Consider the following 22,100-nt stretch of genomic DNA (forward strand, 5'->3'; position numbering starts at 1 on the left):
TATGAAGGCCAACATGCCATTCGATTTCTTCAGTGCCTGCTGTACCTCGATGACTTAATTCCCTGCAATCATTGTTTGTAAGACCTTGTTTGGAAGACCACGTACCTTGTGCAAAGTCCACTCCCGGATCTGACCTGCGATTCCAGCCATCGATATCCCAGTCCAAGAAGGGACATTCGCAAAGAGAAGGTCCATCATCCATCCTCCAGCTCCCTCTCGGTTGCCTGTAGGATGTTGTGGAAACTATCTCGCTGGCATATCTCCAGGTAGGTTGAGAACATCCAGGTCTGGCTTACTCCTTGGACCATCGATGACCTGCAAACTTGGCCCATTGTCCATTGTGTGAGATCTCCAACATTTCTGTACAAAGACCATCTCCGCTTTACACAAGAGTAAGAGTGCCAGAGAGATATTGTCAGAGAGTCATAGACCCAAACAGTGATACAGTGTGGAAACGGGTCCTTCCTTCAGCCCAACTTGCCCACATAGGCCGACATGTCCCATCTACACTAGTCATGGAGTGATACTGTGTGGAAACAGGGCCTTTGGCCCAACTTTCCCACAACGTCCTACATGCCCATCTACACTAGTCATAGAATTACAGTGTGATACAGTGTGGAAATAGGAACTTTGGCCCAACTTGCCCCACCCACCAACTTGCCCCATCTACACTAGTTTGGCCCATATCCATCCAAAGACATCCTATCCATGTACCTGTCTAAGTGTTCCTTTGAACCTTTGCCCTCTGGTCCTCGATATGTTTCAATAAGAAACCCGCTCATCCATCTAAATTCCAGAGTATAGAAACCCATCCGCTCCATTCTCTCAACATATGACAGTCTGGGAATTAACCTGGTGAAACTACGCTGGGCTCCCTCAATAGCAAGAATGTCCTTCCTCAAATTAGGGGACCAAAACTGCACACATTCTCCAGGTATGGTCTCACTAGGGCCCTGTACAACTGCAGAAGGACCTATTTGCTCCGATACTCAGCTCATCTTGTTATGAAGGACAATAGACCAAAGCTGAACACAATACTCCATGTGTGGTCTCACTAGTACAACTGCAGAAGGACATCTTTGCTCCTATATTCGATTCCTCTTCACCTAAACTCCACTCCTTTCACAATCAAGGCCACCTTGCCATGAGGTTTCTTCATTGCCTGTTGTACCTACTTGCATGCTTACTTTCAGTAGCACATCCAAGCAGCGAATATTGCCGAGAGGAAAATCCCTTTCCGACACACTCTGCGTTCTCCGTGCGAGTGTTCCCAGTCCCGAATCCCTAGCCAGAAAACCAGGTTGACGCAATGTACAATCAGAAAAGTGGATGACCTCTGAATCTTTTCTCTGCGATCTGTGGGTGTAAATATATTCCCCCTCTCCTCCAAACTGCTTTTCCACACTTCCCGCTAATCCTTCTTACTCCGCTTCGATGCCTCCTCTGAAACGGAAAATAATTATAATTTGGGTTTAAGTTTAGTTTAGACATACAGCGCGGAAACAGGCCCTTCAGCCCACCGAGTCCGTGCCGACCAGCGATCGCCCGTTCACACACTATTTTAGACATAGAGCGTGGAAACAGGCCCTTTCCCACCGAGTCCGTGCCGACCAGTGATCCCCGCACACTGACACTAATCTACACACACACAATTTACAATTTTGCTGAAGCCAATTAACCTAGAAACCTGTACGTCTTTGGTTTGTGGGGGGAATCCTTAAACTGTGACACCTTGTTCTGCACTTCCCCAACATCGGGAACAATCTTCCTGCATCCAGCCTGTCAAACCCCTTAAAATGTTGTAAGTTTCTATAAGATCCCCCCTCAATTTTCAAAATTCTATATGATCATGGCTGATCATCCAACTCAGTATCCTGTACCTGCCTTCTCTCCATACCCCCTGATCCCTTTAGCCACTAAAGTGTGTGTGTGTGTGTGTGTGTGTGTGTGTGTGTGTGTGTGTGTGTGTGTGTGTGTGTGTGTGCGTGCGTGCGTGCGTGCGTGCGTGCGTGCGTGCGTGCGTGCGTGCGTGCGTGCGTGCGTGTGTGTGTGTGTGTGTGTGTGTGTGTGTGTGTGTGTGTGTGTGTGGGTGATAGTATTAGTGTGCGGGGATCGCTGATCGGCACACTCGGTGGACCGAAGGGCCTGTTTCCGTGCTCTATCTCTAAACTAAAGAATCAAAATGATCACAGAAATGAGTGCGTTAACTAACGTACGATGAGCATTTGTCGGCGCTGGGCCTGTACTCGCTGGAGTTTAGAAGATTGGGGGAGGGGGGTGGGGGGCACCTCATTGAGACTTCACCGAATAGTGAAAGGCCTGTATGGAGTGGATTTAGAGAGAATGTTTCCACCAGTGGGAGAGTCTAGGACCAGAGGGCACAGCCTCAGAATTAAAGGACGAGGAGGAATTTCTTTAGCCAGAGGGTGGTGAATCTGTGGGATTCGTTGCCACAGACGGCGGTGGAGGCCACGTCAGTGGATATGTTTAAGGCAGAGACAGATAGATTGTTGATTAGTGCGGGTGTCATTGTTTATGGGGAGAAGGCAGGAGAATGGGGTTAGGAGGGAGACTTAGAGCAGCCGTGAGTGAATGGCGGAGTGGACTCGATGGGCCGAATGGCCTAATTCTGCTGCTAGGACTGACGAACATTAACGTAAGTTTAACATTCAATAGGAACTGAATAATTAATAATTCTATCTCAAAATAGGGGAGAAACGTTGATGAGTCACTAATTTGTGGTGCTAAGTTAACACTTACAAATTACATTCCAAATTTTGCTTAGTGTAACTATTTAGACAGAACACAACAGTTAAGTTGAACTTCGGACGTGAAAACCCGACACAACTGAGGAGCAAAACCACGAAAACGTAAGCTGCATTTTTAATATATCTGTGGTGAGTTTAATTTAGAGATACAGCGCGGAAACAGGCCCTTCCTTCGGCCCACCGAGTCCGTGCTGACCAGCGATCGCCCGTCCACACACCAGTTTAGTTTATGTAGGAAGGAACTGCAGGTGCAGGTGTGTGAGCGTGAGTATGTTTGTGTTGAGAGAGTGAGCAAATCAGAGAGAGAAAGAGAGAAACAGAGAAACAGAGGTGGAGAGGGTACGGAGACGGAGACAGAGAGAGACAGAGACAGACTGAGTGTGAGAGAGAGAGATATATATAGAGAGAGAAAGAGAGAGAGAACAAGAGAGAGACAGAGAGAGAGACAGAGCGAGATGGAAACGGAGAGACAGAGAGAGAAATGACAGAGAGAGATAGCGAGAGAAACAGAGAGGGAGAGATAGCGAGAGACAAAGACAGAGGGGAAAATAAAGTGAGAGACAGGAAGAGAGAGACAGAGAGAAACCGTGAGAGAGAGACAGAGACATAGAGAGAGGGACAGAGAGAGAGAGAGACAGATATAGAGACAGTGAGAGAGAGAGAGAGGGAGACAGAGATAAACATAGTTAAAGAGACAGAGAGGGAGGGGGAGAGAGAGACAGAGAGTCAGAGAGAGAGAGAGAGAGAGAGAGCGAGAGAGAGAGAGAGACAGAGGGAGAGATATAGAGAGAGACAGAGAGAGAGAGAGACACACAGAGAGAGAGAGAGAGAGAGAGAGAGAGAGAGAGAGAGAGAGAGAGAGAGAGAGAGAGAGAGACAGAGAGAGATAGAGAGAGACAGAGAGACACTGAGAGAGAGACACAGAGAGAGAGGGAGAGAGAGAGAGAGAGAGAGAGAGAGAGAGAGCGGTCTTCTCTTCTCGCTCTTATCTCTGCCTCTCTCTCCTCTCCTTCTCTCCCTCTCTCTATTTTCTCCTTCTTCTCCCTCTCCCTCTCTCTTTCTCTCTCTCTCTCTCTATCTCTCTATTTTCTCCTTCTCTCTCTCTCTCTCTCTCCCCTCTCTCTCTCTATCTCCTCTCTCTCCTCTCTCTCTCTGTCTCTCTCTCTTCTCTCTCAGCTCTCTCTATCTCTTTCTCTCTCCTCTCTCTCTCTCTCCCTCTCTCTCTCCCTCTCTCCCTCTCTCCCCCTCTCTCTCTCTCTCTCTCTCTCTCTCCCTCTCTCTCTCTCTCTCTCTCTCTCCCTCTCTCTCGCTCTCCTCTCCTTCTCGCCTCCCCTCCCATTTAACTCGTAGTAAGCACGGAGAATGAACTTAGCGGGTACGTCGGAGCTCGGGGATGTCTCTTCGCGGCTCATAATACTCGATAACGGCAGGTAAGCACGGGAAGACTCGTGAAGATTTTTCAACATGTCCATTACCGTAAATCTCCGAGTTCGAATCAGGGCAAACTCGGGAGAGCTCTTGGAATGAACTCGCATCGTGGGACAGGGCTTTAACTCTCTCTTAAATCCATCCAGTGACTTGGCCTCCACTTCCCTCTGTGGCAGGGAATTCCACAAATTCACAACTCTCTGGGTGAAAAGTGTTTTCTCACCTTAGTCTTAAATGACATCCCCTTTATTCTCAGACTGTGGCCCCTGGTTCTGGACTCGCCCAACATGGGGAACTTTTTTCCTGCATCCAGCTTGTCCAGTCCTTTTATAATTTTATATGTTTCTATAAGATTCCCCCTCATCCTTATAAACTCCAGTGAATACAAGCCTAGTCTTTTCAATCTTCCCTCATATGACAGTCCCGCCATCCCAGGGATCAATCTCGTGAACCTACGCTGCACGGCCTCAATCACAAGGATGTCCTTCCTCAAATTAGGAGACCAAAACTGTACACAGTACTCCAGATGTGGTCTCACCAGAGCCCTATGCAACTGCAGAACCTTTAAATATGTCATTATAAAGAAAAACAATTTAAAAAGTATTCCCAATTCCCATCCAACACCTCAGTCTGAATTTCACGTGGCCAGTGCAATCCAGATCTCTCTTGAATTCAATTCAAACGTAAGAAATACGAATAAATCAAACTTAAAATACCGACAATAAATGTGAGGTTATCCATTTTGGTGGCAAAAACAGGACAGCAGACTAGTATCTAAATGGTGGCCGACTAGGAAAAGGGGAGATGCAGCGAGACCTGGGTGTCATGGTACACCAGTCATTGAAAGTAGGCATGCAGGTGCAGCAGGCAGTGAAGAAAGCGAATGGTATGTTAGCTTTCATAGCAAAAAGGATTTGAGTATAGGAGCAGGGAGGTACTACTGCAGTTGTACAGGGTCTTGGTGAGACCACACCTGGAGTATTGCGTACAGTTTTGGTCTCCAAATCTGAGGAAGGACATTATTGCCATAGAGGGAATGCAGAGAATGTTCACCAGACTGATTCCTGGGATGTCAGGACTGTCTTATGAAGGAAGACTGGATAGACTTGGTTTATACTCTCTAGAATTTAGGAGATTGCGAGGGGATCTTATAGAAACTTATAAAATTCTTAAGGGATTCGACAGGCTAGATGCAGGAAGAATGCTCCCGATGTTGGGGAAGTCCAGGACAAGGGGTCACAGCTTAAGGATAAGGGGGAAATCCTTTAAAACCGAGATGAGAAGAACCTTTTTCACACAGAGAGTGGTGAATCTCTGGAACACTCTGACACAGAGGTAATCGAGGCCAGTTCATTGGCTATATTTAAGAGGGAGTTAGATGTGGCCCTTGTGGCTAAGGGGATCATAGGGTATGGAGATAAGGCAGGTACGGGATACTGAGTTGGATGATCAGCCATGATCATATTGAATGGCGGTGCAGGCTCGAAGGGCCGAATGGCCTACTCCTGCACCTAATTTCTATGTCTATGTTTCTATTGCAAGGTCACCAATCCTAATGTTAAGTTTTGTGGCGAATAAAATGAACAGTCTCTTTGTTGAGCTACATCCGCTGTTTAATCAATGTCGATAAGTCAGGGAATACACAGTTAATTTCCACATAGATAGCTAATGCATTTTCAAAGAGCAAAGGAAAAGAAAATGTGTTTGTCCCAGGCTCAACGCCCGTACAACACCAACTTCTTAAAGAGACACGAACTTTTAGGGCCCTGATGAGACCACACCTATAGTATTGTGGGCAATTTTGGCTTGTTGACCTTCATAACAAGATGAGTTGAGTACAGGAGCAAAGATGTCCTTCTGCAGTTGTACAGGACCCTAATGAGACCACACCTGGTGTATTGTGTGCAGCTTTGGTCTCCAAATTTGAGGAAGGACATTCTTGCTATTGCGGGAGCCCAACGTAGCTTCACCAGGTTAATTCGCAGGTTGGCGGGACTGTCATATGCTGAGAGAATGGAGCGGCTGGGCCTGTACACTCTGGAGTTTAGAAGGATGAGTGGATATCTTATTGATACATATAAGATTGTTAAGGGTTTAGACACGCTAGAAACATAGAAACATAGAAAGTAGGTGCGAGAGTAGACCACCAGGTCCGTCGAGCCCGCACCGCCATTCGCTCATGGCTGAACACTAAACAGACACACTTACCCACAAACAGTAGACACAAGACACAGAACACAAGACACTACCCTCCCCTTCATACCGCTATCACCCCTCTCCACCCCAAGAACCGCGTGATCTCCTGGGGGAGGCAAAAAACCGGATAAAAACCCAGGTCCAATTCGGGAAAAAAAATCCGGGAAATTCCTCTCCGACCCCAATCCAGGCGATCGACACTTGTCCAGGAGATCACTCAGGTCTTACTATACTAACCATACCTAGGTCCATATCCCTGCCCTCTCCCCGTAGCCCCTTATCCCCTCGGCAGCTAAAAAAACCATCTATTCTAGACTTAAACATATTTAACGTTTCTGCTTCCACTGCTCCCTGGGGCAGTGAATTCCATAAATTAACCACCCTCTTGGTGAAGAAGTTCTTCCTCATCTCAGTTTTAAAAGAGCCCCCCCTTATTCTGCAACTATGTCCCCTAGTTCTAGTTTCCCCGATCATTGGGAACATCCTCGGTGCATTCACCCGATCAAGGCCCCTCACGATCTTATATGTTTCAATGAGATCGCCTCTCATTCTCCTAAACTCCAAAGAGTAGAGCTCCAGCTTACTTAACCTTTCCTCATATGTCAATCCCCTCATTGCAGGAATCAATCTTGTAAACCTTCGCTGCACTGCCTCCAGGGCTAGTACATCCTTCCTTAAGTATGGACCCCAGAACTGTACACAGTATTCCAAATGTGGTCTCACTAATACTGTGTACAGCTGCAGCAAGACCTCCGTGTTTTTATACTCAATCCCCCTAGCAATAAAGGCCAAAACTCCATTAGCCTTCCTGATTGCTTGCTGCACCTGCATACTGACCTTTAGTGATTCATGTACTAATACCCCTAGATCCCTTTGCGTTGCATTACAACGCAGCTCCTCCTCATTTAGAAAATAACTTGCCCTATCATTTTTTTTCCCAAAGTGAATGACTTCACATTTATTAGTATTAAATTACATCTGCCAAGTTGTTGCCCACTCACCTAGCTTATCTATATCCATTTGCAGACTCTTCCTATCCTCCTCATCCCCAACTTTTCCTCCCATTTTTGTATCGTCCGCAAATTTTGATATATTACACTTGGTTCCCTCCTCCAAATCATTTATATAAATTGTGAACAACTGGGGTCCCAGCACCGACCCTTGCGGAACCCCGCTAGTTACCGGTTGCCATCCCGAGTATGAACCATTTATCCCCACTCTCTGCTTCCTATTTGTCAGCCAATCCTCTACCCATGCTAATATATTACCCCCAATCCCATAATTTTTTATTTTTAGCAATAGTCTCTTATGTGGCACCTTGTCAAAAGCCTTTTGGAAGTCCAAGTATACCACATCCACCGGTTCCCCTTTATCCACCCGGGTTGTTACTTCCTCAAAGAATTCGAGCAGATTCGTTAAACAGAATTTCACCTTCACAAAACCATGCTGGTTCTGTCCGATGAAGTCATGTTTATCCAAGTGCCCCGTTAGTGTTTCTTTAATAATTGTCTCTAACATTTTACCCACCACCGATGTTAGACTAACCGGTCTATAGTTACCCGCCTTCTGTCTACTTCCTTTTTTAAATATAGGTGTTACATTGGCCATTTTCCAATCCACTGGGACCGTTCCTGCCTCCAGGGAGTTTTGGAAAATTATCACCAATGCATCCACAATCCCCACCGCTATCTCCCTCAAGACCCTTGTATGTAATCCATCAGGCCCAGGGGATTTATCCTCCTTCAGTCTCATTAATTTCCCTAATACCACCTCCTTGGTGATCTTAATAGTATTTAGCTCCTCCATTCCTACCGCCCCCTGTTTATCCAGCGTTGGAATATTTTTTGTGTCTTCTATAGTGAAGACTGATACAAAATACTCGTTTAATGCCTTTGCCATTTCCATGTTCCCCACCAACAACTCTCCAGTCTCACCCTCCAATGGACCAACGTTCACCTTAGCCACCCTTTTTCTTCTTATATAGCTATAAAAACTCTTACTATTAGTTTTTATGTTGTTCGCTAAATTCCTTTCATAGTCTATTTTCCCCGTCTTAATTAATCTCTTAGTTATTCTTTGCTGACCTTTAAATGCTTCCCAATCCTCTACCCTCCCACTATCTCTGGCTACCTTATATGCCCTTGCCTTCAGCCGAATACTATCCTTTATAGTTTTACTGAGTCATGGCTGACTGTTCTTACCCTTACCCCTTTTTTTCTTCATAGGAATACATTTTTCTTGAAGGTTATACAGTAGATCCTTAAACGTACACCACTGCTCATGTACCGTCTTATTCTTGAGTCTGCTATCCCAGTCAACTTTGATCAGCTCAGTCCTCATACCTTCATAATCCCCCTTATTTAGACTAAGCACCCTAGCCTGAGTTTCAACCTGCTCCCCTTCTATTTGAATATGGAATTCGACCATATTGTGGTCACTTGTTCCCAACGAGTCCCTAACTATGACATTTTTAATCAATCCTGCTTCATTACACAGGACCAGATCCAAGATTGCCTCCCCCCTTGTCGGTTCTGTGACATACTGTTCTAGGAACCCGTCTCTAATACATTCTATAAACTCTTCCTCTAGTCTACCCTGCCCAGTTTGGTTTGCCCAATTAATATGAAAATTGAAGTCCCCCATGATTACAGCAGTTCCCTTTTTACATGCGTCAACTATTTGCAGATTTATGTTCTGACTAACAGCGTCACAGCTATTTGGAGGTCTATAAATTACACCCACTAGTGTTTTTTTCCCCTTGTTATTCTCTATCTGTACCCAAGCTGTTTCACTATCCTGATCCTTCAACGCAATATCCTTCCTCTCTATTGCCGTTATTCCCTCCCTTATTAAAAGTGGCAGGAAATACGTTCCCGATGTTTGGGGAGTCCAGAACCAGGGGCCACACAGTTTAAGAACAAGGGTTAAGCCTATTGAACGGACACGAGGAAACACTTTTTCTCACAAAGTTGTGAATCTGTGGAATTCTCTGCCTCATAGGGAGGTGGAGGCAGGTTATCTGGATGCTTTCAGAAGAGTGCTAGATAGGGCTCTTAAAAATAGCGGAGTCAGGGGATATGGGGAGAAGGCAAGAACGGGGTACTGATTGTGGATGATCAGCCGTGATCACATTGAATGGTGGTGCTGGCTCGAAGGGCTGAATGGCCTCCTCCTGCGTCTAATGTCTATTGTCTATTTTAAAACACATGAGACTCCACAAAGATTTATCAGGTAAATAAGCGAGCTCATTCAATGACATCCTATTTCATCTGAATTATAGGATTAGTTCACCCAGAACCGGTTCCACAAACAAGTACGTCTTAAACTCACTCCACATCCTCTTCCTGTGACATTCATTCACAAATTTCCACACCTCACGCTATATGCGAAATCTCAGATATTTATACACATTAAAGCAATAACATACTCACTCAAGACTAGTGTAGATGGGGCATGTTGCCCGGTGTGGCTGTTGGGCCGAAGGGTCTGTTTCCACACTGTATCACTCTATGCCTAGTGTAGATAGGGCATGTTGGCCGCTGTGGGTAAGTTGGGCCGAAGGGCCTGTTTTCGTGACTCTGGGACCAGTATAGATGGGGCATGTTGGCTGGCGTTGGCTGAAGGGCCTGTTTCCACACTGCATCACTCTATGACTCGAAGCTGCTGTAACGATATTGAATCTTCGGTTCCATAGATGAAGAATACAAAGCGCATTGCGATTATTGGGGCCGGAGCGAGTGGATTACCATCTGTAAAGTGTTGCCTTGATCAAGGCTTACAGCCGACCTGCTTTGAAAGGAGCAACGATATTGGTGGACTTTGGAACTACCAGGTAACTACGCCTGCCTCCGCAAGGCCAGCAGCTAAAACAAGATCCAAACTCTACCCCGGTCACACCCTCTCATTCCCTCTGCCACCGGGCAAGTCCACTCCGCCATTCAATCATGGCTGATCTATCTCTCCCTCCTAACCCCATTATCCTGCCTTCTCCTCATAACCCCTGACATCCGCACTAATCAACAATTTATCTATCTCTGCCTTAAATATATTACACCACTGACCTGGGGGTAGTGCTGACATGGATAGAGAATTGGTTGGCAGACAGGAAACAAAGAATAGGGAATAAGGGGTCTCTTTCAGAATGGCAGGCAGTGACTAGTGGAGTGCCGCAAGGCTCGGTGCTGGAACCGCAGCTATTTACAATATACATCAATGAATTGGATGAAGGGATTCAAAGTAACATTAGCAAATTTGCAGGCGACACAAAGCTGGGTAGCAGTGTGAACTGTGAGGATGGTGCTATGAGAATGCAGGGTGACCTGGACAGGTTGGGGGAGTGGGGAGTGGGCAGATACATGGCAGAGTGTGGTGGGTGTGTGGAATGAGCTGTCGGAGTAGGTAGTTGAGGCGAGGACAATCAGAACACTTGGACAGGTACATGGATAGGGCATGTTTGGAGGGATATGGGCCAAAATCGAGCAGGTGGGACTAGTGTAGATGGGACATGTTGGCCGGTATGGGCAAGTTGGGTCGAAGGGCATGTTTCCGTGATGTATCACTCTGACTCTGTGAATCCTTTGATCAGGAGAACTCCTCCAACGAGCATCCAGGTATTTATAAGACGTTGATCATAAATACCTCCAAAGAGATGATGTGTTTCAGCGATTTCCCGATTCCTGATGATTATCCCAACTTCATGCACAATTCAAAAATCTTTCGTTACTTCAGGGCTTACGCTGAGAACTTCAATCTAATGAAATACATTCGCCTGAAGGTATGTGTAGATCGAGTTTAAAAATCATATGTGTGGTCTGTGTACGTGTGTGTGTGTTATATATATGCGCACATACAAGAAGTGTCTCCACCCGAAACGTCTCTCCAGAGATGCTGTCTGACCCTTTGAGTTACTCCAGCACTTTGTACCTGTCCACGTTCTCCACAGAGATGCTGCCTGGCCCGCTGAGTTACTCCAGCACTTTGTACTTGTCCACGTTCATCAGAGATGCAGCATTTTGTGCAGGAGTAGGCCATTCGGCCTTTCGAGCCATTCCATATTATGATGGCTGATCATCCACAATCAATACCCCCTTCCTGCTTTCTCCCCATAACCAGTGTTTCTGTTAGACCTAAGAGCTAAATCTAATTCCCCTGTCCCACTTCGGAAACCTGAAAGGAAACCTTTGGAAACGTTGTGCCCCACCCAAGGTTTCCGTGCGGTTCCCTGAGGTTCCCGGTGGTTTTTGTCAGTCTCCCTAGCTGCTTCCACTACCTGCAACTTCCGGCAACCACCTGCAACCTCCGGGAACCGCACGGAAACCTTCGGTGGGGCACAAAGTATCCAGAGGTTTCCGTTCAGGTTTCCTAAGTGGGACAGGGGCATAACTCTCTCTTGAAAACATCCGGTGAATTGGCCTCCACTGCCTTCCGTGGTAGAGAATCCCACAGATTCACAACCCTCTGGGTGGAAAGGTTCCTCCTCATCTCAGAACTAAAAGGTCGATCCCATAATCATAAACTGTGTGGCTCCTGGTTCTGGACTCCCCCAACATGGGGAACATGTTTCCTGCCTCTAGCCTGTCCAATCCCTTAAGAATGTTATATGTTTCTCTAAGATCCCCTCTCATCTTTCCAGTGAATAAAGGCCCAGTCGACACATTCTTTCATCATATGTGTGTGTGTGTGTGTGTGTCAGAGAGAGCATGCGTGCGTGCGTGTTTGTGTGTGTGTGTGTGTGTGTGTGTGCGTGCGTGCGTGCGTGTGTGCGTCCGTGCGTGTGTGTGTGTGTGTGCTGTCTTTGTGTGAGTGTGTAAGTGTGTGTGTGGTGTGTGCTGTGTTTGTGTGAGAATGTTTGGTGTGTGTGAGTGTGTGGTGTGTTTGTGGGTGTAAGTGTGTGGTGTATGTGTGTGAAAGAGAATGTGTGTGAGTGTGTGTGAGTGGGTGTGTGTGATTGTGTGTGTGATTTGTGCGAGTGTGTGGTGTGTGTGTGAGTGTGTAGTGTGTGCGGTGTGAGTGTGTATGCGTGGAGTGCGTGTGGTGTGAGTGTGTGTGTGGTGTGTGTCTGCGTGTGGGTGTGTGTGTCTTTGTGTGTGTGTGGTGTGTTTGTATGGGTGTGTGTGTATATGTGTGTGTGTGTGTGTGTGTGTGTGTGTGTGTGTGTGTGTGTGTGTGTGTGTGTGTGTGTGTGTGTGTGTGTGTGTGTGTGTGTGTGTGTGTGTGTGTGTGTGTGCGTGCGTGTGTTATGTGGTTTGTGTGTGTGTGTGTGGTGTGTGTGTGTGTGTCTGATGTGTGTGTGGGTGTGTGTGCTGTGTGTGCTGTGTGCGCGGTGTGTGTGGTGTGAGTGTGTGTGTGTCTGATGTGTGTGTGGGTGTGTGTGCTGTGTGTGCTGTGTGCGCGGTGTGTGTGGTGTGAGTGTGTGTGTGCTGTGTGTGTGTGTGTGGTGTGTGTGTGTGTGTGGTGTGTACGTGTGTGTGTGTGGTGTGTGTGTGTGTGTGGGTGGTGTGTGTGTGTATATGTGTGTGTGTGTGTATGTGTATGTGTATGTGGTGTGTGTGTGGTGTGTGTGTGTTGGTGTGCGTGGATGTGTGTGTGTGTGTGTGGTGTGTGTTTGTATGTGTGTGTTGTGTGTGTGTGTGTGTGTGTTGTTTTGTGTGTGTTTTTGTGTTTTGTGTGTTTGTTGTGTATTTGGTGTGTGTGTTTGTTGTGTGTTGGTGTGCGTGTCTGTGTGTTGTGGTGGTGTGTTTGTTGTTTGTTGTTTGTTGTGTATGTTTGTGTTTTTGTGTGTGTGGTGTGTGTTGATGTTGTGTGTTTGTCGTTTGTGTGGTGGTGGGTGGTGTATGTTGGTGTGTTTGTGTGTGTTGTGTGTGTGTGTTTGTGTTGTGTGTGTTGTATGTGTGTGTGTGTGTGTGTGTGTGTGTGTGTGTGTGTGTGTGTGTGTGTGTGTGTGTGTGTGTGTGTGTGTGTGTGTGTGTGTGTGTGTGTGTGTGTGTGTCTCTGTCTCTGTCTCTGTCTCTGTCTCTGTCTCTGTCTCTGTCTCTGTCTCTGTCTCTGTCTCTGTCTCTGTCTCGGTCTCTTGCCCAGAGTAGAGGAATCGAGCATCAGAGGACATGGAATAAATGACATTTAGTACAGAGAAGTGTGAGATGTTGCATTTTGGGACGTCTAACAAGGGCAGGACCTACACGGTGATTGGTAGACCTCTGGGTAGTGTTGTAGAGCAGAGGGATCTAGGAGTACAGGTGCATGGATCCTTGAAGTTTCAGTCACAGGTAGATAAGGTGGTCACCAAGGCTTTGGGCATTTTGGCCTTCATCAGCCAGAGTATTGAGTCTAGAAGTTGGGAGGTCACGTTGCAGTTGCACGCTGTTGGTGAGATCTCATTTAGAATATTATGTTCAGTTCTGGGCACCGTGTTACAGGAAAGATGTCGTCAAACTAGAAATGGTTCAGGAAAGATTTACGAGGATGTTGCCGGGACTCAAGGGGCCTGAGCTACAGTGAGAGGTTGTGGCAGGCTTCGACTGTTTCCGCGCTGTATCTCTAAATTAAACTAGTGTGTGAACGGGCGATCGCTGGTCGGCACGGACATGGTGGGCCGAAGGGCCTGTTTCCGGTCTGCAACTCTGAACTAAACTAACTGTGACATTTCACAAGAGTTGGTTTTCCAAGTACAAGGCCCCAATTCTGTTTGCAATCAGGTAAATATTTATTCAGGTAAACATTGCTCATTATCTTGCAAAATATAACATTATCTCAAGCATTAACACGTACAAATATTTCCTCATTGATGTCAGATGCCAATAAAGCTATTGAGCCAAATACACATAAAGTGTGAAAACAAGCCCTTTGGCCCAACTTGGCGTCACGGGCCAACATGCCCTATCTACACTAGTCCCACCTGCTGTTTGGCTCATATCCCTCCAAACCTGTCCTATGCATGTATCTGTCCAAGTGTTATGATAGCCCCAGCCTCAACTACATCCTCTGGCAGCTCGTTCCATACACTCACCACCCTGAACCAAATTGCAACTGTTCAATAGATCATAGGCGCAGGAATATGCCACTGTGATCATGGCTGAACATCCACAATCAGTACCCCGTCCCTGCCTTCTCCCCATATACCCTGACACCACAATCTTCAAGAGCTCCGTCTAACTCGCTCTTAAAAGCATCAACAGCAAGAATTGAGACCAAAGATTTGGAGATCAATACTGCACACGATACTCTGGATGTGGTCTCACTAGGCCCATGTACAACTGCAGAAGGGCCTCTTTGCTCCTATACTCAACTGCTGTTGTTATTAAGACCAACATGCCATTCGCTTTGTTAAATCCTGAACTCATTTTGGCGTGTCCATAACTCCGGTTTTCCCCCACACTCCAAACATCTACAGATTTGTAGGTTTGTAAAATGTAATGATACCAAGGTGTCCGATTACACAGGTTGTGTGAGTGGGCAGATGCATGGCGGATGCAGTTGTATGTGAATAAATGTGAGATTATCCACTTTGGTGGCCAAACCAGCAAGGCAGATTATTATCTAAATGGTGTCAAGTTGGGAGAAGTGGTAGTACTACGGGATCTGGGGGTCCTTGTTCATCAGTCACTGAAAGTAAGCATGCAGGTACAGCAGGCAGTGAAGAAAGCGAATGACATGTTGTCCTTCATATCAAGAGGAGTTGAGGATAGGCGCAAATAAGTCATTATGCAGTTGTACAGGGCCCTGATGAGACCGCACCTGGAGTATTGTGTGCAGTTTTTGCATGTTGGCCTTCATAACAAGATGAGTTAAGTATAGGTGCAAAGAGGTCCTTCTGCAGTTGTACAGAGCTCTAGTGAAACCACACCTGGAGTATTGTGTGCAGTTTTGGTCTCCTAATTTGAGGAAGGACATTCTTGCTATTGAGGGAGCCCAGCGTAGGTTGGCCGGTAGGGGCTGAAGGGCCTGTTTCCACACTTTATCCAACTGTGACTCAACCACTGATGTTCTCAATGTTCTCGGATGATTCCAGGCATAACATCTTTAAAAGGCCGATATATCCACAGCAAGGAATACAAGGATCCTCAATTATTTGAAGGAAAGTGTCGTTGTGATTGGGATCGGGAATTCTGGAGCGAATATTTCCGTCGAAATCAGCAAAACTGCAAAACAGGTGCGTAACAAAATGAGGGATACGGCCTAGTTAAAGGTACCCATGCATCGAACCATCGAAACATAGACAATAGGTGCAGGAGTCGGCCATTCGGCCCTTCCAGCCAACTGTGATCATGGCTCATCATCCACAATCAATACCCCGTTCTTGCCTTCTTCACATATCCCTTGATCCCGTTAGCCCCAAGAGCTAAATCTAACTCTCTCTTGAAAGCATCCAGTGAATTGGCCTCCACTGCATTCTGTGGCAGATAATCCCACAGATTCACAACTCTCTGGGTGGAAAGGTGTATCCTCATCTCAGTCCTAAATAGCCACAGATTCACAACTCTCTGGGTGGAAAAGTTTATCCTCATCTCATTCCTAAATGGCCACAGATTCACAACTCTCCGATTGGAAAAGTGTCTCCTAATCTTAGTCCTAAACGACCGCCCTCTTATTCTTAAACTGTGTGTGGCCCTTGGTTCTGGACTCCCCAAACATCTAGAACATCAGGACCCTGGTGAGACCACACCTGGAGTATTGTGTGCAGTTTTGGTCCCCTAATTTGGGGAAGGACATTCATGCTATTGAGGAAGTGCAGCGTAGGTTCACCAGGTTAATTCCCGGGATGGCAGGACCGTTACAGCTTGCAAGATTAGAGCACATGTACTGGGAGAAGAGTACTGACATGAATAGAAAATCGGTTGGCAGAGAGGAAACATAGAAACATAGACACATAGAAAATAGGTGCACAAGTAGACCATTCGGCCCTTCAAGTCAGCACCGCCATTCAATATGATCTTGGCTGACCATTCACAATCAGTACCCCGTTCCTGCTTCCGGCCTAGACAAAGTGCTGGAGTAACTCAGCGGGTCATAAAGTCATAGGAGATTGGATCAGAATTCGGCCATTCGGCCCATCGAGTCTACTCCGCCATTCAATAATGGCTGATCTATCTCCTAACCCAATTCTCATATCTCCTAACCCCATTCTCCTGCCTTCTCCCCATAACCCCTGACACCCGCACTGATCAACAATCTATCTATCTCTGTATTTCCATCAGAGATTTCAATGTTTGTACCAGAGTCAATATTTGAGATAATGTTATATGTTGCAAGTTAATGAGCAATGTTTACCTGATTGCAAACACAATTGGGTCCTTGTACTTGGAAAACAAATTCTTGTGAATTGTCTCAGTTAGTTTAGTTCGGAGATACAGAGCGAAAAATGGCACTTCGGCTCACCCAGTCCGTGCTAGCCGACCAGCGATCGCCCGTACACACACTGCTTCAATTTTATCGCGCTTTCTCTTCCACTCAATACATACTCAGGGGCAGTTTTATAGAAGGCCAATTAACCTCCTAACCCGCACTTCTTTGGGACGTGGGATGAAATCGGAGAAACCCAGAGAAAACCCTTGAAGTCACAGGGAGAACTTGCAAACTCCACACAGACAGCTCCCGGTCGGCACGGACTCGGTGGGCCGAAGGGCCTGTTTCCACGCTGTATCTCTAAATTAAACTAGTGTATGAACGGGCGATCGCTGGACGGCACGGACTGGGTGGGCTGAAGGGCTTGTTTCCGCACTGTATCTCTAAACTAATTCTGTGTCCTAAGATATGTTCAAGATGCTGGAGTAACTCAGACAGCATCTCTGGAGAACATGGATGTCTGGCCTCCTGAGTTACTCCAGCACTTTGTGTCTTTACTTGATCTGAAGAAGGTTCCCGACCATTTGTCTATGCCGGAAGCAGGAACGGGGAACTGATTGCGGATGCTCAGCCATGATTTTATTGAATTGCGGCGCTGACTCGAAGGGCCAAATAGCCTACTTGTGCATCTATTTTCTATGTATCTATGTTTCCTGTCTCGACACGAAACGTCACCTATACTTGTTCTCCAAAGATGCAGCCTGACCCGCGGAGTTACTCCAGCTCCTTGTACCTGTCCACGTTCTCCAAAGATGCTGCCTGACCCACTGAGTTACTCCAGCACTTTGTACCTGTCCACGTTCTCCACAGAGATGCTGCCTGACCAGCTGAGTTACTCCTGCACGTTGTACCTGTCCACATATCATTCATTTTGCTTCCATGTTTTTCTGAGCACTAGGAGAGGGTCCTGGGTGTTGAACAGAGTTGGGAGTCAAGGATACCCATGTGACATGGTTTTTAGTCGACGTTCGTTCCAATTGCTGAAGGATCTCATACCACAGCCCATCATGCAATGGTTCTTTGAGCGATCATTTAACAAGAGATTTAACCATATCAACTATGGGCTCCAACCAGGCCACAGGTGAGAACTTAATCGGGAAATGATCATACATCCATTACATCTCATAACAAGAGGAGTTGAGTATCGGAGCAAGGAGGTCCTACTGCAGTTGTACATGGCCCTAATGAGCCCACACCTGGAGTATTGTGTGCAGTTTTCGCCTGTTGGCTTTCATACCAAGAGGAGTGGGGTATAGAAACACAGAAACATAGAAAATAGGTGCAGGAGTAGGCCATTCGGGCCTTCGAGCCTGCACCGCCATTCAAAATGATCATGGTTGATCATCCAACTAAGTATCCTGTACCTGTTTTCTCTCCATACCCCCTGATCCATTTAGCCACAAAGGCTACATCTAACTCCCTCTTAAATATAGCCAATGAACTGGCCTCAACTACACTCTGTGGCAGAAAATGTATAGGAGTATAGGAGCAAAGAGGTCCTTCTGCAGTTGTACATAGCCCTAGTGAGACCACACCTGGAGTATTGTGTGCAGTTTTGGTCCCCTAATTTGAGGAAGGACATTCTTGATATTGAGGGAGTGCAGCGTAGGTTTACAAGGTCAATTCCCGGGATGGCGGGACTGTCATGTGCTGAGAGAAAGGAACGGCTGAGCTTGTACACTCTGGAGTTTAGAAGGATGAGAGGAGATCACTTTGAGATATATAAGATTATTAAGGGTTTGGACACGCTAGAGGCAGGAAATGTTCCCGATGTCGGGGGAGTCTAGAAGCAGGGACCACAGTTTAAGAATAAGGAGTAAGCCATTTAGAATGGAGATGAGGAAACACTTTTTCACACTGAGAGTTGTGCGTCTGTGGAATTATCTGCCTCGGAGGGCGGCGGAGGCCGGTTCTCTGGATACTTTTAAAGATAACGGAGTCAGCGGATATGATGAGTAGGCAGGAACCGGGTACTGATTGTGGATGATCAGCCATGATCACATTGAATGGCCCCTTCCTGCACCTATTGTCTATTGTCTGTTGTCTATTGGATCATAGAGCCATTGACACATCGAGCGATTGTGTAACAGAGTGTTAAGTCTATGGAACGAGCTGCCGGAGGAGGTAGTTGAGGCAGGGACTATGAGGAGACTTGGACAGGGACATGGATAGGACAAGTTTGGAGGGATATGAGCAAAACCCGGACAGCAGGTGTGACTAGTGTAGATGGGGCATGTTGGTTGGCGCGAACTCGGTGGGAAACGGCCTGTTTCCGTGCTGTATCTCTAAACTAATCTAGTGTGTGAACGGGCGATCACTGGTCGGCACGGACTGGGTGGGCCGAAGGGCCTGTTTCCGCGCTGTATCTATAAACTAAACATTGTTGATCGTGATCACAGCATTCTCCGTCAACACTCGACGATCAACGATGATCTTGCAAACCGCATCATTTCGGGCAGAGTTCTGGTCAAACCCAATGTCAAGAGTTTCACCGAGACGACAGCTATCTTCGACGATGGCTCAGTTGAAGAAATCGACGTTGTGGTCTTCGCCACGGGGTATACGTTTTCATACCCGTTCCTGGATGAGTCCGTGGTCAAGGTGGAAAATAACCAGGTGGACCTGTACAAGCTCGTGTTCCCGCCCGCAATCACCCACCCAACTCTTTGTATCATTGGCCTCATTCAACCACTGGGCGCCATCATGCCCTTATCAGAACTACAGGCTCGCTGGGCTACAAGGGTTTTCAAAGGTAGGATGTATTTCTCTACGGGTGTGTTAGTGTGCGGGGGTCGCTGCTTCAAAGACTTGATTCAATATCCACTGACTTGTGGCCTCCTAACCCCATTCTCCTGCATTCTCCGCATAACCCCTGACACCCGCACTGATCAACAATCCATCTGTCTCTGCCTTAAATATATCCACTGACTTGTGGCCTCCACCACCGTCTGTGACAATGAATCCGACAGATTCTCCACATTCTGGCTAAAGAAATTCCTCCTCGTCCCCTTCCTGATGGAACGTCCTTTAATTCTGAGGCTGTGAACTCTGGTCCTAGACTCTCCCACTAAAGGAAACATCCTCTCCACATCGACCTTATCAAGGCCTTTCACTATTCACTACCCCCCTCGTTCTTCTAAACGCTAGCGAGTTCACGCCCAGTGCCGACAATGTAATCATGGCTGATCATGCACAATCAGTACCCCGTTCCTGCCTTCTCCCCATATCCCCTGACTCCGCTATCTTTAAGAGCTCTATTTAACTTTCTCTTGAAATAATCCAGAGAACCGGCGTCCACCGCCGAGTCAGAGAATTCCACAGTTTCACAATTCACTGTGAAAAAGTGTTTCCTCATCTCCGGTCGAAATGGCCGACCCTTTATTCTTAAACTGTGGCCCTTGGTTCTGGACTCCCCCAACATCGGGAATATGCTCCCTGCCTCCGGTTTCCTCCCACACTCCAAAGGTGTGTACGTCAATTGGCTTTGATAAAGATTGTAAATAATCCCCCAGTGTGTGTAGGATAGTGTTTCCGCGCTGTATCTCCAAACGAAACGGGTGTTTGTACGGGAGATTCAGCGCGGAACCAGGCCCTTCGGCCCACCGAGTTCGTGCCGACCAGCGATCCCCGCACACTAACACTATCCTACACACACTGGGGGACAATTTACAATCTTTACCGAAGCCAAATAATCTACACACCTTTGTAGTGTGGGAGGAAACTGGAGCACCAGAGAAAACCCACGCAGGTCACAGGGAGAACGTGCAAACTCCATACAGAGAGAACCCGTGGTCGGGATGGAACCCGGATCTCTGGCGCTGTGGGGCAGCAACTCTACCGCTGCGCCACCCACCGTGACGCACTTTAGCACTAAATCATTAATATGACTGATTATTTAATATATTTTTCCAATTTTTCAGGGGATGTCAAACTACCATCGACAACCGATATGATCACGGACATAATGGAGAAGAAAGAAAAGATGTCGAACAGGTAAAGGGATTCTTAATTCTTAGAATTATATATCCATCCATCTCTGAGAGTCGTGGAGTCATACACAGGAAAAAAAGATTGAGAGAGAGAGAGAGAGAGAGAGAGAGAGCGAGAGAGAGAGAGAGAGAGAGAGAGAGAGAGAGAGAGAGAGAGAGAGAGAGAGAGAGAGAGAGAGAGAGAGAGAGGCAGAGAGAGAGGCAGAGAGTCTAAATCTCTCTCGCTTCTCTCTCCATCTCTCTCTATCTCTCTCTCTCTCTCTCATCTCTCTCTCTTCTCTCTCTCTCTCTCTCTCTCTCTCATTCTCTCGTCTTCTCTCCTCTCTCTCTCTCTCTCTCTCTTCCTTCTCTTTCTTTTTTCTTTTTTCTCTTTTCTCTTCTCTCTCCTCTCTTTTCCTATTCTCTCTTTTTCTCCTCTTCTCCTCTTTCCTCTCTCTCTCTCTTTTCCTCCGCTCTCGTCTTTCTTTTTTACTCTCTCTTGCTCTCTCTCGCTGCCAGAGACCTGACTAAGAGAGGGGTGGAGATGAGAGTAGAGTGAGAGAGGGTATGTTGAGGTCCATGTGATAAGATTATTTCTACGACACATCTGTAGACGTCACTAAGTCTCTGATCTCCTGAGGACTCCTATAGGAAGAGGTGACCCTCCAAGCTGAGCGTTGCCTTTGTTCTAGATACGTCAAATCCCAACGCCACACCATCCAGATGGACTACATCGCTTACGCTGACGAATTAGCCTGTCTCATAGATGCCAGACCCAACCTCAAGAGTCTTGCTCTTCGAGATCCAAGACTTGCCTACCATGTCTTCTTTGGACCATGTACACCTTGCCAATATCGCCTAGCTGGTCCAAGGAGTTGGGGGGAAGCCAGGGAAGCCATCTTGACCACGTGGGATCGTGCTATTCGACCAACCAAGACACGCACATTGGTGCAAAGGCGTAGCGAGCTCCCAATTCCTCTCTTCTTCAACGTCCTTGCCTTCCTGTTGGTTATTTGTGCAATCTTGTACTTCGTCTAGACAATTGGCCCTGAGTTTAGTTTAGTTTGGAGATACAGCGCGGAAACAGGCCATTCGGCCCACCGAATCAATAGACAATAGGTGCAGGATTCGGACATTCAGCCCTTCGAGCCAGCACCGCAATTCATTGTGATTATGGCTGTTCACCCACAATCAGTATCCTGTTCCTGACTTCTCCCCATATCCCCTGACTCCGCTATCTTTAAGAGCCCTATCTAGCTTTCTCTTGAACGTATCCAGAGAACCGGCCTCCACCGCCCTCTGGGGCACAGAATTCCACAGACCCACAACTCTCTGCGTGAAAAAGTGTTTCCTCATCTCCGGTCTGCATAGCTTAACCCGTATTCTTAAGCTGTGGCCC

General features: G+C 46.9%; 1 pseudogene; it reads left to right on the forward strand.

The window, feature by feature from the left end:
* Positions 1-2,802: 2,802 nt before the first annotated feature.
* LOC116968430 lies at positions 2,803-21,810 on the forward strand (annotated as a pseudogene).
* The last annotated feature ends 290 nt before the right edge of the window (positions 21,811-22,100 follow it).

Source organism: Amblyraja radiata, chromosome 45 (assembly GCF_010909765.2).
Source record: "Amblyraja radiata isolate CabotCenter1 chromosome 45, sAmbRad1.1.pri, whole genome shotgun sequence".
In the NCBI taxonomy this organism is placed as follows: Eukaryota; Metazoa; Chordata; class Chondrichthyes; order Rajiformes; family Rajidae; genus Amblyraja; species Amblyraja radiata.